The sequence below is a fragment of the Dendrobates tinctorius genome, unplaced genomic scaffold (assembly GCF_039654945.1).
Source record: "Dendrobates tinctorius isolate UK_male_01 unplaced genomic scaffold, ASM3965494v1 ptg000134l, whole genome shotgun sequence".
NCBI classification, from domain to species: domain Eukaryota; kingdom Metazoa; phylum Chordata; class Amphibia; order Anura; family Dendrobatidae; genus Dendrobates; species Dendrobates tinctorius.
This window is the reverse complement of record NW_027361802.1, coordinates 11743017-11761796: the sequence shown is the minus strand read 5'-3', so window position 1 is coordinate 11761796 and position 18780 is coordinate 11743017. Positions and strand designations below refer to the sequence as shown.

General features: G+C 40.6%; 1 protein-coding gene across 1 annotated transcript in view; it reads left to right on the top strand.

The window, feature by feature from the left end:
- Positions 1 to 18780, top strand: part of TRPM3 (transient receptor potential cation channel subfamily M member 3) — a 710253-nt gene that overhangs the window by 336542 nt on the left and 354931 nt on the right. The gene's annotated exons all lie outside the window — the stretch shown is intronic.

Here is an 18780-nt window from a genome sequence, read left to right as displayed (position 1 = left end):
TCCCCCCACCACCATCACGTGCCTAGTCACTAGCTGTCACCTCACAATATCCTGGCTAGTGCACTGGCTGGCAAGGGCGCTAGCATCAACACTGCAGATGGTATAAACACAGGGGGTAGTAGCAAGCACAAGACAGACATGGAAAAGGGAACAAGAAACTTAGCTCCAGGCTCCGCTGCCAAGCTCCACACAGCAGAGGATACTGAAACAGGACCCCAAACTCCACAGAAGTAGCACAACTACAGTGCTGACACCAGAGAGCTATTAGGCTGGTCTCCATAGACAAACTCTATAACCAACAGTCAGCTGATGCATAATGTGACTATTTAAAGGATGATGGGAATGGTCACCATCCACATCAGATGACCAGCAATGAAGCATCTGCCAGCAAGGAAATTGACATTAACCCTTGCTGGCCTAAAAAGGAAAAATGCCACATTTAACTCATAGCAGAACCAGATCTTTTACAAATCGAAAAATGAATCGTGACAGTAACAAAATCAAGAAGTTTACAACCCATGGCACTGTTGCTAACCTCCCTGGATGTGAACGGCAATGAAAAATTGATGAAAGGTTGCAACAAATGATAGTCTGGATGGTGGCTAAGCAGCCCCAATCAAGTTTCAAAGATAGTGAAGCTGTTCTGCAAGCTCAGAATGCATCAGTGTCAACGCGAACTATCTGTTAACATTTTAATGAATAAAATGCTATTTCACGAGATCCAGGAGTATCCCACTGCTGACACAGAGACATAAAAAAACTAGACTTCAGTTTGCCAAAATGTACATGAATAAGCTAAAATCCTTCTGGGAAAGCGTCTTGTGGACAGATGAGACCAAGAGAGATTTTTTGTGAAGCACATAATTTGCAAAGAAAACAACACAGAAAGCAAAAGGATTGACTTTCCAGCTCCATAACAACAATTTTCATTATTGAAAAAAATATTAAGATATCATAGATTGGCAGAAAAATCCTCCATTATAGTGAGTGTACATACAGCTGCTGGTATAATGGCAACGCGTTTCGATCAGGGGTGGATCGTTTTCAATATTGGAGGATTTTTCTGCCAATCTATGATATTTTAATATTTTTTTCAATAAAGAAAATTGTTTTTATGGAGCTGGAACGTCAATCCTTTTGCTTCTTGTTACCGCTACGTTGGGTTTCAATGGAGTTCTGAGCATCTGTGGCAGTTTGGTGAGCTGGCTTGAGCGTCTGCCCAGTTTTGTACTTTGTTTAAAACAACACACTACCTACAGTCAAATATGGTGGATGTTCAAACATGTTCTGGGGTTGTTTTGCTGCCTCTGGCATGCTATGCCTTGACTCATTGTAGGGCAACATGAAATCTGAAGATTAGCAAGGGATTTTGGATTCATAAAGATAGTATTCAGTATTCAAGTACATAACAAGTAATCCAAGAATGGTGACGTGTCCGCAGATGTAATCTGCCATCAACATAAGCATGTAATTCTCAAACCAGACAATGTAAATGGGGAGATACACATGAGAAGCAAGAACAAGATACCAGAGTTAGTGAGCGATGGGAGCGCAGAGTAGGGATGAGGGGATCCAGTATTATAGATGAAGCAGCTCCATCTGGACACCAACAGAGGCTACTAAAAGGTGACAGTGTTACTAACATTAGCTCAAGGTAAAGATACAGAATATAATCTGGAGATAATTTGAGCTCCAACAGACAAAAAAGGCCAAGGAAATAGGAAAGGTAGTGGCATTCAATTAACGAAAAAATACCTTCTTTGTTTAGTACAATGGTGGGAGGCCTGATAATATTTTTTCTCAATAAGACAAGATTGATTATTTATTTGCATTTTACAGTCTTGCAATTTTGTTTCAGTCAGTGTGTGTGTGCAACTGTTTAATGTGGCAGAAGTAAGATTCATCAGCACTAGCCAAGTTAATGCTTTATTGGGTCATATGTAGAAGTGATTTCAGGTGGCATTCAGAACATGCAGGAAAAGTGTAATTATACTTATTTTCTTTTGCTCTTGTTCAAACACTCCACAAACCACGTTTTTGCTGTTAAAATAAATATATGCCTGGATATATTTAGCTTGACAATAAGCTTGCTTTCTATGCTATTACATGTCAGGACAAATGTCACAGAAATACTTGCATGGAACTTCCATTTGACATGTTAGCTTGGAAAAAAAAGAAATATACCGTATATTAATGTACATGAGAAGAGAAACAGCAAATCAAAGTCATGGTTAAATTCTAGATACTAGAAGCTCTCTATTCTGAAAAACTAAAACTAAGGGGATTTTCACATTTAGTCCTAAAAGCATCTGATTTCATGTTATTCTGTATGAGCCCTAATGTGAATAGATTTCCATTTCTTTTAATGGTAGGTTAAATACAGTATATTAGAATAAATCACTTCAGCCTAGAATCTTGTTAATGGACCACTTAATGGCATATTTATTTGTATGATACAATAGTGTTGTGTAGAATTACAGGCAAGGGCACATATAACAAAGAAGTAGGCCATGTGGGTGCAAAAGTCCACTGGAGAGAGGGAGACCATCTAAGATGCCTTGTCTGATAGTCCTCAGATTCTGAAATGTCCGTAAACAAGATTTGGAAAACAGGATGGGGCGTCACTAAGACCCCTTATCCGAAGTGATTAGGACAAGATTGATTTTGTAGTGTCAAACAAAACCTAAAAAAATTCAATATTTATCTCTATTGTGAGCTTACTATAGTGTACAGGATATTAGTATCATTAAAAGGGTATTCCCATCGCCATGATCCTATCCCAATACGTAGTAGTTGTAATAATAATATTGGCAAATACCTCCAATTAGAGATGCAGTATAGTTTTTCTGATTTTCTATGTCTCTTTCCTCAATCGCAGCATTTAGAAGGCAGGGATAGGAAAATTTCCCTCTCCCCTCTGATCGGCGCCCCAGAGATGTCATTGCAAGGGGCCGATCGTTGCCATGGTGACCCAGCATTGTCATGACGACATCCGGGTTACCAGGGCTAGCAAGCTAGTTAGATCATGCGCCGCATCAATGCAGCACTGAGAGTTTCAAAGCATAGCAATGATCGTGCATTGCAATGCTTTATAACTGCGATCAGAACTGTGAAAATGTAAGTCACATAGAGGGACTAAGTGAAAAAGGAAAAAAAGGTAAAAAATCATAAAACTGTCTCACTATTAAACCCCTTCAGTGAGCACCATAAAAATTTTTTTTATAAAAAATGACGCAACAAACTGCTGTTTCATCATACCACTGAACAAAAAGTGAAACAAAATGAATATGAATAAAAATAGAATTGCTGAAACTGTCAATTTGTCCTGCAAAAAACAAGGTAGTTTTTATTGTGTAAAAGCGCCAAAACATAAAAAAATATAAATGTGGTATATCACACTAATCATACTGACCCAAAGAATAAAGACGCCTTATCAATTTTAACACATGTAGAACGCCATTAAAAAAAAAGCAAAAAACAATTTCTGAATTGCTGGTTTTTGTTTATTATGCCTCCCAGAATAGAAAGCAAAAAAAAAGTCATATGACCGAAAATGGTGCCAAAAAAACGGCAACTCATTCCGCAAAAAACAAACCCTCACATGACTATCAACATAAGTATGGAAAAATTATTGCTCTCAAAATATGGCGATGCAAAAGCTAGTTTTTGACAAAAAAAGCATTTTTTAGTGTGTGACAGCAGACAAATAGAAAAAAAAACTATATATAAAAATCTGGTATCGCTATTATGGCACTGACCCGAAGAATAAAGTAATTTAATCACATACTGCATGATGAACGTAAAAAATAAATAGAACCAATTCTTGACCTGCTGTTGATTTGTTTATTCTGCCTCCCAAAGATCACAATAAGACTCAGTACACAGTTATCCTGCGTTATTATCCTGCATTTATGCATGTCCAGTAAATCTCTGATATACGTGATTTAGACAGAACTACCAACAGAAGATTCCCTATGAGGCAGATGGAGGCACTGTGAATGCTGTCTGGCTTGTGATCCACTGGTGTCTGTCTTTTTACGCATGCACCACACTTTTGTGCACCCCTTAAAAAGAGGACACCACTGGACAGAAGTCAGACAGAGTAACTGCTGGCTCATTATAGTGAATGGATCCCTCTGGGGTTTTTATCCGAATTATGTCATTCAGTGATTTAGATGGAAACCCCGATGTAAGTGCTCAGCGTACAGCACAGGATAAATGTGATCCAAAATGTTATAAAAAATCTTCCTAACAAAAGCTTCAACTCAATCCACAAAAAAGTCCCCACACAGGTCTGTCATCTCTTAATGGAATTATAGGGGGCTTCCAAGTTAATGGTGGTACAAAGGCTCTGGAAAAACACTATTGCTCCTCACCCCCAAAAGTAATCCATAGAATTCTGCACTTCCAAATCGAAATGCCCTCTCCCTTGTGAACCCCACAGTGTGCCTAAACTATATTTAGCGTCCACATGTTTGGCATTTCTGTAGCGATAAGAGCTCGCTTAATTTATGGGTGCATGTCTCCAGAAGCACAAGCTGGGCATAATGTACTGGGCATTACAACATACTGAGCAAGACAATGTACAGGCACTACAATAGCAGATTTGCAATTTTCACTCGGCAATATCCATTGCTGCTTGTTTCTGGAAAACACCCAAGGAGTCAAATCATCGCTACACTTGTAGATAAATTCCCAAAGGGGAGTAATTTCCAAAATGGGGTCACTTGAGGGGAGATTCTGCTCTTCTAGAATTTATGGGCTCTGTATGTGGAGTCTGCAAACTATTTTAGGAAGCAAATAGCGCTCTGTCCCTCCAGAGTCTTGGCATGTGGCTAAGCAGTACTGTATAGCTACATATGGATTATTGCCACATTCAGCAGAAATTGTGTGACACATTTCAATGTCATTTTTACCCATTTCCCCTTGGGAAAATGTAAAATCTGGGGCTAAAACAAAATGTTTGTGTAAATGTAATTATTTTTTCTTTCCTGTCCAATGGTATAAAAATCTGTGATACACCCATGGTGTCAATATCACTTCACTCTTAGATCAATTAACTGAGTGGTGTAGTTTGTAAAATGGGGTCACTTATTGGGGTTCTGCTGTTCTGGCAACTAAGGGGCTCTCCCAGTGGGTTATGACTACCACAAACTATAATAGTAAAATCTGCACAAAATTATGGCGCTCCTTCCCTTCTGAGCTTTGTACTGTGCCTCAAAAGTACTGTAGTTCCTGATCACATGTAGAGAATTGGCGCACTCAGGAGAAATTGCACAAAAATTGAGTGGCCCATTATTTTCTATTAGACCTTATAAAAATGATGGTGCTAAAACAACATTTTAGCAGTAAAAATGTAATTATTCTTTTTTCACTGCACAATGGCATACATTTCTGTGAGTCACATGTGGTGTCAACATGCTCACTGCACTCCTAGATAAATTCATTGAGAGATGTAGTTTGTAAAATGATGTCACTTATGGGGGGTTTCTACTTTTCTGGCAACTCAAGGGCTCTGCCAATGTGACATTGCACCTTAAACTATTCCAGCACAATCTGAACTCCAATATGGCGTTTCTTTCCTTCTGAGCTTTGCATTGTGTCTCAAAGTGAAGCTTATGTGGGGTATCAGTGTACTCAGCAGAAAAAGCACAACAAATTGTTTGGTCCATTTTGATCCTTTTGTGTTTGTGAAAAGGAAAAATTTGTGGCCAAGTCAACATTTTTGAGTGAAAAATTTATGTTTTTCATTTTCAGAGTTCAACGCTATAAACTGCTATGAAGCACCTGGTGGTTCAAAGTGCTCACCAGACATTTAAATAACTTCCTTGAGGGATCTACTTTCCAAAATGGCTTAACTTGTGGGGGGTTTCCACTATTTAGACACATCAGGGTCTCTTCAAACCTAACAATTCCAGCCAATTTTGCATTTAAAAGTCATATGTCGCTTCTTCCCCTCCGTGCCAAAGCCGTAGTTTTCTTCCATATATGGGGTATCGGCGTACTTAGGAGAATTTGTAAAACAAATTGCATGGTGCATTTTCTCCTGTACCCTTGTGAAAATGCAAAATTTTGGGCTAAAATAACATTTTTGTGGGAAAAATTTTACTTTTTATTTTCACATCTCTACATTCTAAACGTCTGTGAAGCACCTTGGTGTTCAAGGTGCTCACCACACATCTAAATACATTCCTTGAGGGGTATAGTTTCCAAAATGTTGTCACTTATGGGGGATTCCACTGTTTAAACACATCAGAGGCTCTCCAAACAAGACATGCCGTCCGCTCTCGATTTCAGCCATTTTTGCGTTCAAAAAGTCAAACAGTGCTCCTTCACTTTTGATCCCTGCCATGCACACAAACAGTAGTTTCCCCCCACATTTGAGGTATCAGCATACTCAGGACAAGTTGTAGAACAAAGCTTGTGGTCCATTTTCCCCTGTTACCCTTCTGGAAATAAAAAATTGGGGGCTAAATTAAAAAAATTATTAAAAAAAAAAAATTAAATGTTAATTTTTTTCCTTCCACATTGCATTAACTCCTGTGAACCACCTGAAGGACTTTTTAAATGTGGTTTTAAGGACTTTGAGGGGTGCAGTTTTTAGAATGGTGTCACTTTTGGGTATTTTCTGTTATACAGGTCCCTTAAAATCACTTCAAATGTGAGATGGTCCCTAAAAAATTGGTTTTGTAAATTTTGTTGGAAAAATGAGAAATCGCTGGTCAAATTTTAACCCTTCTAACTTCCTAACAAAAAAAAATTATGCTTCAAAAATGTTGTTGATGTGAAGTAGACATGTGGGAAATGTTATTTATTAATTATTTAGTGTGACATAGCTCCCTGGTTTAAGGGTATAAAAATTAAAAGTCTAAAAATTACGAAACTTTCACTAAATATCCGCTTTTTTCACTTGTAAACTCAAGTCATATCGAACAAAGTACAATATGACATGAAAAAACTCTCAGTTAGTAGGATCCAGAGTTATTACCACATAAAGTAACACTGGTCAGAATTGTAAATTTGGCCTGGTCATGAAGGTGAAAACAGGCTAGGTGGTTGCAAGGGTTAAAGAGAGTCTACAGTACAACCTGGCCCTGCAATTCTCAATTTGCAATACAACTCATCAAAAAATGTTCAATCACAGTAAGAAAGTCTTCAGCACAATACCATTACAAATCAATATTAACCTTTCTGTGAACCAATGCATTATCACAAAAAAGAATTCGGTGGTGCATAGCAAATAAGTTGTGCAGGTCATAAAAGAAAAAAGAAAAGCAGCACTCACCATTTCCTAAAGTTAGCCCTTTATTGAGTTGCACAGGACATGCAGGCTGCATGCAGGGGGTACAGGGAAATCAAAGGGTGACCGCCGTTTCGCTTCTGTTGCAATGCTTCTAGGTGTCCAGGTGGAAGTATACCATCCAATGAAGGCTCTGGCACAGAGCCCACAACCAATTTGTGATTTATATTAATACACCAGTAAAGAATCTACATTTCATCATCAATTTAATACCAGAACCCTCACAGAATCCTGCATTATCTACAGTCCTAAATTAAGATATGGTATAGCTATATGTAAATGGTGATATCCTTCCCTGTTTTTATCAAACCATCAAGCTATTAATATTCTCCCATGATATTGGTGGTGACATGTAGAAACAAGGAGGAAAAAACAGCCAGCTGCCTTTTTTTGCAACTTGTTAATTTAGAAACTATGCGCCTATAATCTAACATGTTATGATGCCAATGATAATGCCGTCATCTTTTTCTCATTCATTATAAATATGCATAAACTATTTCAGGGATTGTCATTAATAAATGAAGTCATGTGACCCGTGGGCTTCCCTTTGTCATCCTATGCCTGAGAATATATGAAGGGGGCTGGGAAGGCAAAGGGACGTTCAATTGTCATTACTGACATCTACTTCAGCCATCACTTCATCCTTATGTTCATCTAACAGTTAATATAAAGTGCATGCTGACAGCAAATATTTGGAGCATCGTTAATGGGATCCATCAAAAGTTATGGAGGTGATCATTCCAGCTTCACTCATTATGTCATTGCCTTACATTTTCTAGATTTTAGATAATACAGTTTATGCTGTGCTTGTGTGCCATAAAGTATAAATAAATTATATTGACACTGTAGGAAAGGACCTTTCATTAAATTTTTCATGTTGAAATGGACACATAATGTAATAGTGACTGCAGAGCAGGTTTTTTTTATCTCGCCTCTCCATTGCAGAGATATTGGCAGTCAAAGTATCTGGATGCTAATGAGTTAATTTGCCTTTAAGTCTATTATGGTGTTAGCAGATACTTTTCACTGGGGGTGTGTACTTCTACCTCCTGTATAATGCTGCCCAATAAGAGCAGCACCACAGAGGAGAAAAAGAACACGCCCCACAATAGAATAGAACAGGTTTCTCAGTGTATGAGCCATATAATGTCAGACAATCTGATCTCTTGGTTTAACCTCGTACATGATGAGAAAATGCTTGGAGTTTATCATAGATGACTCATATTTTTCAGAAAAGATTCCAGCAGTCTGTGAGGGGGAGAAACAGTACAGTTGTGTTACATTACAAACCCTTCTACCAGCTCTCCTTCTCTCATAGCCCTGTCACCTCTGCTGTGCTGCTTCTCCCCCCACATCCTCTGTCCACAACTGAGAGCTCAAAGTGTCAGTAGTTAAAAAAAATGTAATTACGTACTGCAGTCACTATTATATTGTGTCCAGTTCAACATGAAACGTTTTGTGAAAGGTGATCTTTTAGGTCATATTTTCAGAATAAATTATGTAACATATTTAATGCATGATTCATTAGAGACATGTCAACCTTTAAACATCATTTAACAGTTTTCAGATAAGCATAATCTACATAAAAAAATAAAGTTACTTTGCATTTATATTACTTAATACTTGTTCTGATCTTGAGTTATAAGCCTCTATTACCTCCAGAGCCACATTCACAATTCCGCCATTTTAAACAGACAGCAAACTTGCCATCAGACAATGCCCCATCAGCTTAGCATAGCTCCTACAATGCTATGGGACAGATTGCATTCTGGGAATTGTCATACTTGCACCACATGGACCTGTCACCAGGTCAAAAGTAACTAGTTTTTGCTTTTGTGTTATTCTCGCTGTCTCCCAGAGTGTTTAATTTTTTTCATTAGTTGAGTTTTTTATGTTGTAGATTTTCTTTCTAATTTTTTATAAATGTTTTCTATGAATCCCATCCACTTTGCTTTAACTGTAAGACACTGCATTTTTTGAGCAGCAGAAGTAAGCAGCATCAAAAACTTTATGAAGAGCAAGGCCGCGCCCACTGGCCACTGTTTGAAACCAGCGATTCCCTTCAGTACACAGTGAATGTGCTGGGAAAATTCATACGTCTGCAGTCACACAGAGTGACTGCAGACTTACCAGTTTTGAGCGGACAGCCCGGTTAAAGGGACTGTCCAGTGAAAATTTGTCATCATCTATCCACAGAATAGGTAATAGCTACTTGATAGAGATTGGCTGCAACTTGCACTGATTGGTAGAACATGGTGCTTTTATCGTCATTAGAATGGAGCAGCAGTGTCCTTGGCCAAACAACCCTCCATTTATTCCCTTTGGAGCTGCTAAAAAAGCTGAGCAAAGTCCTCGACTGACCCACAGGGAATGACTGGAGCTACAAACAGGCATGCACATCCATTATCAAGGGTATAAAAGTGCCATGTCAGGTCTAAGGCTATGTGTACACGTTGCAGATTTGTGTGCAGAATTTTCTGTACAAAAACTGCATCTCCTGGCAGAAACCGTAGGTGCGGTTTTAGTGCGTCTTTTGCGCGGTTTTTGTGCGGATTTTATGCGCTTTTAATGCAGTTTTTGCTGCGTTTTTGGTGCAGCTTCCTATGCTGATTTGATGTGTTTTTTATGCGGTTTTTATGCGGTTTTTATGCGCTTTTGATTGCGTTTTTCATGCAGATTTGTCTGCGTTTTTGTAAAGCCAAAATAAAGAGAAGAAACTTTAAAAAAGGAAAAAAAAATGTGAAGTCATTTCCTAGTCCAACCTCTTCTCAATCTCCATTTTGGAAAGCCGCATAGCAAACTTTGTTCATCATCATGAGTGGTAACTGTGCAAATGAGCAGAATGAACAACGGCGCACGCAGCATGGTGAAGAACATGGTGAAACTAATGTATGGCTACTCAGGCCACAACGCCTCCAGATGTTGGGAGTATTGCTTGATTATCTAAATCAGCAAAGAGTGCAGGTAAGCTACGCTATGTGTAAAATAATATTGTTTTTTCAATGTGTTATGCACTAAAGGCTTCATCACACATACTGAGATCGCTAGTGAGATCGCTGAAATGTCACAGCTTTTGTGACGCAACAGCGACCTCTCCAGCGATCTCGCTACGTGTGACACATATCGGCAACCGGCCCCCCGCTGGATCTCGCTGATCGTCCTCGAATGCCCTGGGCCATTTTTTGATCGCTGGTGTCCCGCTAGCCAGCATGCATCACTGTGTTTGACGCCAACGAGCAACCTCGTTTGCGACTCAGAAATCAGAGACGCAGGCGTGAGTCATCAGAATAGCTGCTGTGTGACAAGGTCCTAACGACCGCTGTATCGTTGCTGCTTCGTTGAATAGATCTGCCTGTTTGACAGCTTACTAGCGACCATGTAGCGACGTACCAGCGATCCTTACCAGGTTGCATCGTTCTCGTGAGCACTGGAGCGTCGCTATGTGTAACGGGACCTTAAACCATGTATTTTTATCTTAGTTGCAGGCCAGAAAGAGAACAAGAAGAATGTGGGTCCACCCCATTGTTGCCGAACGTACTGGAAAGGGTCACTTTATTGTGCTATTCCAAGATTTGAGGAGGTAAGTTAACCATATGTAAAGAGATTTTCTTATGTAAAATGTGCCCCAGTAAAAAAATCCATATATGATCTAACATACTCATTTTTTTTTCAGATATCCCGAGAAATTTGTGTCTGTTTGCTGGCTCACCATCCCGGCATTTGACCGGCTTCTGACCATACTGGGAGAAGAGCTTACGTATATGGACACAGTGATGAGGAAGTCCATTTCTGCTGAGGAAAGGCTGCTCATCACCTTGCGGTAAGTTTAAATTGTTTTATTTTTGGGTTTGTGTGTCATAAGGCCTTTTTCACCCGTCAGTGTCTCTAGTATGTGTAGTGACAGTTTTCACATGTCCTGGAGACACTGACACATGTAGACCCATTCAAATGATTGGGTCTATGCACATGTCAGCGTGGTTTCATGGACCGTGTGTACGTGTGCCTTTTTTTGGTTGTTTTTTTAATGGTAGCACTGTCCACAAATGGTCACACACACATGCACACAGAGAACACACATGGATGTCCTCCCTGTGACACAAATTGTCACCGCTGAAAAAGTGCCACAGTTAGGCTGTTCCCTGGTGGCAGGTGCTGAAGATGTTCTCATTCTCCCCAGCTCAGCTGGCAATTGGCGCAAACAGGTCATAATGAGAGACGTCTTTTGCACCTGCTGCCAGCGAACAGTGCTTGTAGCGCTTCTTCCACGGTGGACAGCCATGTGTAATCAATAATGCATCACATGTGCTGCAAACAGTTGCTAAATGTCTGTGGCATGTATTACATACACGTACACAGATATCTCTCGTAAGGTTTTTCCATTAACGTTAATATCATGACGTGCGAAACAAACCTGTCAGACTTTTAGGCCACTATAACATGCAGACACCGTGCGTATCTACTGCATTGTATAAATAAATTCTTTAACCCCCCCAGTTCCAACAAGCAGGCTAAGATAAATTACTTTTATCATATTTAGCTGTGGGGCCGTACGCTCTGATGGGTGTTGCAGGTCTGGGTCCGGCGCCTCCTATCTTCTTGCGACGACACCCTCCAGCTTGCTTCATTGTTCTAATGTGCATGCGTACTTCTTTGCCCAGCTGAGGATAGAGCACAGTACTGAGGTGTGCATGTGCTGGGACTCTGTGATGTTACCCGCCCCTCTGCCCGTAGTAAGGAAGATAAGTACGGCTGCACATTAGAGCGATGAACTTAACAGGAGGGCATAGTTGAGGCGCTGTGCAATCACCTGCAAAACCCATCTTTCTGGACTGCCCCCCTGAGTTAAGTAGACCCAAAACTATTTTTGTTATCTTTCCTGTTGGACTTGGGAGTTTACGACAGCATTCGAGAATGCTGCACAAAAACCATGAAAGGCGTTTGCCGCATCTTTTACAGCGGCCATAACTGCTGTCAGGTTCCCTTACATTTTTGTGTGACATTTGTAATAACCTTTTTTTTTCATTTGCAGATTTCTGGCCACAGGAGAGAGCTATACATCCCTACACCTCCAATTTAGAGTTGGTAATTCCACCATCTCTAAAATTGTGAGGTGCACATGTGCCGTCATCTGGCAGAAGTTGCAGCCCATGGTGATGCCTTCTCCAACCGAGGAGACTTGGCTGCAGGTCGCAGCAGGCTTTCAGTCTGTGGCCAATTTCCCAAACTGCATAGGTGCAGTTGATGGTAAACATGTAAGAGTGCAGAAGCCACCACTATCAGGAACACGCTTCTTGAATTATAAGACGTATTTTTCTGTGGTCCTGATGGTGGTGGCTGATGCACATTACAAATTTGTTGCCATTGACGTTGGTGCCTATGGTAGTACTGGGGATTCTCGGGTGTGGCGAACGTCACAGATTGGTCTGCAAATTCTTCAAGTTTGCGGAAGGCTCCCAGCCCCAAGACCTTTGCCGGGTTCCACACATCCAGTGCCTTTTGTGATGGTATCGGATGAGGCGTTAATGACCACCCTGCTGCGCCCATACCCACGAAGGGGTCTGAATGCCTGACGGAGGATTTTTAATTATCGGCTGAGTCATGCACGCAGATATGTGGAATGCACCTTCGGGATCATGTGTAGTCAGTGGCGGATCTTTCACACTGCCATCCAGTTGGATACTGACACCGTTGATGCTGCGAATAAGGCATGCTGTGTACTCCACAACTATGCTCATGAGTACAGCACTGACATAGATATGGAGTACCCGCAGCCAGTATTTAATCCAATGCGCAACGTGGGTCAGGGAAGGCCATCCAACTTGGTGTGTGTGTGAGAGATACCTTTACTGACTACTTCATGAGTTGCCATGCACTGGCAATACTCCTATGTCGGTGAAGAGCAGCCGGACCAGCAGAGGAGGGAAGAAAACTGATCCGAAGACAAAGAAAATTTATAAAAAATTTGTGAAAAATTTGTATTATATTTTCATGTATTAAAAAAGATTACTCATCTTAATCTGTTGTATTTTTGGTCGATTGTACTTTCATTATATTAATATAATTATGAGTGATGGGAGAGAGAGCGTAACATGACTCTCTCTCCTCCATCACTGCTTTATCAGCGTATTTTTTGAAGATGGCCAGTTGTTGTGTGTGTGGGATATTGTGTGCGGCGCGGTTAACTCAGGGTAACCATAGTGGCTGCATGGGGGCCCCTTCAGGAGGTGTTGCCCTAGGCAGATATTTTTATTTCTTATGTTCAATAGGTCATATAATACAATTGTCTCACCACTACAGCAAAAAATTAACTATAGCAGTTTACAAAGTATGTTCTTTATCCAAAGAGCAATGGTATATACCCCTTATGTTATTGTTCAAAAAATACTCCATGAAATTTTTAAATTATAACTTTATTCCAAAAACGATAAAGACTTTATGATCAACATAGTCATTTCTTTTTTAAATATATAAATGTTTCAAAATTAATTAATTGGTGCAACAAACAAGACTGTTGCCTTACAAGAAGGAATATGGTCTCAGAAACAGGTCTAAGCAGGTCTTGTGTCAGCAACGCTGAACTTTATGGCAGACTTTATCATCATGTACCTGCCTTATTGTTTGTCTTTGACCCTTTCAACTAATTTAAAATGGTGTATTCTGGGCTGTAACCCATGTGTTCTGAGTTTGAATCACAGTAGTAGGAATAGTTTATTGGAGGCCGCTGATAGCGTTGGTCATCACGCTGTTGTGGTGTTGGTGGTGGAGGCCTTGCCCGCACACTCTGTGTGACCCCCATGACAATGTCCGGTAATGGTGCGATCGGTGCAGGGTGCAGGGTCTTCGAATGCAGACAGTAGAGCATGCAGACTTGTTATGAACTTTGTCTGCCTTTCCGGTGACATTCAGTCAGGTCCACAGAATAAAGATCCATCCATGAAATCAGCGGTTCCTGCTAGCTCTTGGCTGGCGTCTTCTGCGTGCTCAGGAGCCAAAATGTTTCCTTCAGTGCTGTGATAAAAAAAAAGCAAGTCTTCAATATTAATTCAATTTGTAGTCATCATTACGACATTCAAATTATATCTAACAAATCACCTCCTCCAAGTCCTGCTGGTTACCAAAAAACTCAATTTGTCATAGAGACTAAAGTGGATTTTGGCCGGCAATGAACCACTCTTCCCAATATTGTTTTGTATTTTTTGGAATCGATCTCGCACCGACCTCCAACGTTGCTTAACATCTTTAGTTAAAATAAAAAATCACAACACATTATGATCCTTGCAATACATTTTAAAATGAATAGTAGGTATGTTTAAAGACCATAAAAAAGTAATTGCTAATTTTCTGCTGCAGGGCACCGGTGTACCCATCAAAATCAGGATAAAGCTCCTGGCAGATTCTGCTCCAACAAATATCCCTTGCATATTTATCTTTGTATATCTTTGTAGGCGTCATCGACCGGGTCCCAGATAGCTGGCATGTCCCTTATCTATAATGGATAACAATATGTAATTAACATCTTCATATTTATTTGGTTATTATACACAAAATCTAATTTAAAAAAAACAAAAAAAACAAAACAAAAAAAATAAATATATATATATATATATACAAACATCTCTATATGTTATATATACACTGATCAAAAAAATAAAGGGAACACTCAAATAACACATCCTAGATGTAAATGAATGAAATACTCTCTTTGAATACTTTGTTCGGTACAAGGTGGAATGTGCTGTCAACATAATCACAGAACAATCATCAATGGAAATCAAATTTTTGAACCAATGGAGGCCTGGATTTGGAGAGACATCAAAAATGAAAGTTGAAAAAAGTAAAAATGATGCTCAGTATTGTGTGTGGCCTCCACGTGCCTGTATGACCTCCCTACAATGCCTGGCCATGCTCCTGATGAGGTTACAGACGTTCTCCTGAGAGTTCTCCTCCCAGACCTTGACTCAAGCATCTGTCAACTCCTGGACAGTCTGTGGTGCAACGTGACATTGGTGGATGGAGAGAGAAATGCTGTCCCAGATGTGCTCAATCGGATTCAGGTCTGGGGAACGGGCAGGTCAGTCCACAGCTTCAATACCTTCAACCACATGAGGCCTGGCATTGTCCTGCATTAGGAGGAACCCAGGGCCAACCGCACAAGCATATGGTCTCACAAGGGGTCTGAGGATATCATCTCGGTACCTAATGGCAGTCATGCTACCTCTCGCAAGCACATGGAGGGCTGTGTGGCCCTACAAAGAAAATCCACCCCACACCATTACTGAACAAATGCCAAACCAGTCAGGCTTAAGGATGTGGCAGGCAGCAGTTCGCTCTCTATGGCGTCTCCAGACTCTGTCACGTCTGTCACATGTGCTGAGTGTGAACCTGCTGCCTGCGACATCCTTCAGCATGACAGTTTTGGCAGTAGGTCAGTAATAGTGTGGAGTGGGATTTCTTTTGAGGGCCAGGCATTGTAGAGAGGTCATACAGGCACGTGGAGGCCACACACAATACTGAGCATCATTTTCAATTGTTCCCACTTTCATTTGGGGTGTCTCTCCAAATCCAGGCCTCCATTGGTTAAAAAATTTGATTTCGATTGATGATTTTTCGTCAGACAGCTGCGGGCTAATATTCAAAGCCTGGGAAGCTTAAGCCCTTCAGAGGCTATAAAAATCGTCCCCCAGTCACTGGCTTTCCCTGTCTGGACTTGAAAAAAATGGCTTCGGCTCCCGCCCAATTTTCAAATCCTGAGAGGGAAAGCCAGCAACTGTGGGCTGATTTTTTGTAGCCTGGGAAAGGGTTAATCTTCCCAGGCTATGAATATCAGCCCGCAGCTGTCTGCAGAGCCTTTTATGGCTATTAAAATAGGGGGACCCCCCCCCAAAAAAATGACGTGGGGTCCCCCTATATTTTTTAGCCAGAAATGGCTATGCCAACAGCTGCGGGATGATATTCATAGCCGAGGAAGGGGCCATGGATATGGCTACAGATATCAGCCCGCAGCCGCCTAAGAAATGGCGCATCTCTAAGATGCGCCAAATCTGACACTTAGCCTCTCTCTTCCCATTCCCGTGTAGCGGTGGGAGATGGGGCAATAAGGGGTTAATGTCACCTTTGATTGTCAGGTGACATTAAGCCAGTTTAATAATGGAGAGGCGTCAATAAGACTCCAATCCTTTATTAATCCTATAGTGAAAAAAACAAAAAACACAGACACAGAAAAAAATTTTTTAATGATTTGAATTTTACCATACTTACGAATACACCTCGATGCCCTGTAACAAAAAATAAAATAACAAATCAACCATATACCACCTGTTCCGATGTAGTCAAATCAATATTGAGTGTCCCACGACGATCTATAGTGGAGAACAGTCACATCAGGAGATGTGACTGCTCTCCACGGCTTCCAAATCACACTGGCAGGAGAAAGCTCCTGCAGTGTGACTGTGCATGCGTGAAAGTTTACCGGAGTCCAATGAACTCTGGGACTCTCACTTTACGGCAATTCACGCAGGTCAAGTACCGTAAAGTGAGATCCCGGAGTTCATTGAACTGCGGGGAACTACCGGCGAGCAGCGATCACTGCGGGGGCGATTTAACTCTTGCAGTATATCACCAGAGGACATCGTGGGACAGTCTAGATTGGATTACGGCGGACAAGGGTTTTTTTTTTTGCTTTTTTCTTATTTTCAGTTGATCGAGGGAGGGCTTCGGGCACAAGGCGTATTTGGTGAGTATGTTTGTTACGTGTATGTAATGTGTTTGTGTTTTTAACCCATTGAGGCCATTCGCCTGACGATGGGACAACTCTCCCATCATATTTGGATGGGAGCAGTTGTCCCATCCGATGATCGACTACAATCAGTCACTAAAAACACTCAGACTGATGCACACAGACCATACTTACCAAATCAACCATACGCCTCACATCAATCCCCATGCAACGGTACGACTCCATTTTCTCTACACTCAGCACATACACTCCTCCTGTGACATCACTTCCCTTTCCTGCGGTTTTTGACACCCAAAACTGCACCAAATCCACAGCAAATCCGCAGATCTTTTTTACATCTGCGGTTTTGCTGCGGATTTGCCTGACACAATGGGAGTCTATGGGTGCAGAAACGCTGCAGTTCTGCAGCAAAGAAGTGACATGCTGCAGAAAATAAAACGCTACGTTTCTGTGCAGATTTTTCCGCAGCATGTGCACATCAAGTCTGCGTTTCCCATAGACTAACATTGGTTGTGCACTACACTGCAGATTTGATGCAATTCCGCGCGGAAAAAAATGCTGCGGAACCGCAGTTAAGTCCGCACCGTGTGCACACAGCCTAAATGTTCCTTATTCTGATGATCAGTGTAGGTCTTGGCAGTCGAACCGACATAAATTTGTAAGTTATCACCTATTTCATGGAAATCCCCTTTAATGAAATCAATTTACAAAGTTACTCATCTTTTTATGTAGATTTATTCTATATTTAAGTAGTGAAATGTGATTATGAATCTTCCCTGCTGCTTCCATAGCATTTCTTTTCACCTACCTAGCTGTTTTACAGTTTATAAGTGTTGAAAGTAAAGAATGGCAATATGCCAAGCTTGAAAATATTATGGCTATTTGCATTTTATGAAGAATTCTTGCATGGAACATTATATCGCATTGACAAGTGAGAAAAGAGGGCTTTGCTCATCTGTGCATTGCACAGAGGGCTCATTGATTTTATTAAGAGCTGTGTAATAATTTACTTCTCTTGACTCTCCAGCCATTTACCTTGGTGATAGCAGCTAATCGACGAGGATTCCCACAATGGAACCTGTCACAATCAGTACATCATGTTGGAACTTCTTAGGCAGTAATTGACCAAACTCTAATGGTGTTTTCATTTGTGCCAATTTCATCCCCTCATTGCACCATGAACGAGTGCCAAGGGAATATACACAAGTTGACTGGCCCTCGTTACCAGCCTGTTCACACTGACAAACAATGATGGGAGCACAATAGTTGCTAATATGATCGTTCTGTGTCCATATCGGCAGCACATCTCTTGTTAACATGCGATCATGTGTTCACGATCGTGATGATTTTTCAACGGCATAAACATTCTGATCACTTAACAAGCAAGGCTTTTGGTTTGAGCGTCGGATTATTGCTGGTATGTTTACACCAGCAATAGCCTGGAACGAACATGGATATGAATGACAATTTTTTACTGTTGGGATTGTAGACTAATTATGCATAAAGTACATTTTTCTCTGTGTACCACCTTGTCAAGTTCAGATCCAAAATTCCGTACCAAATAAATTATCTTATATAATCTATTATCTATGTAAATGATAAAATACTAAATGATAAAAAGTCAGTAATTGATAAGTATTTCAGTCATTTTCTGGTGACATTCTTTTAAGATAATTTGAACTTGAACAGATGGTTATTGCTCTTTAGATATTGAAATTACCAAATGTTTCACAGGAAATTCACC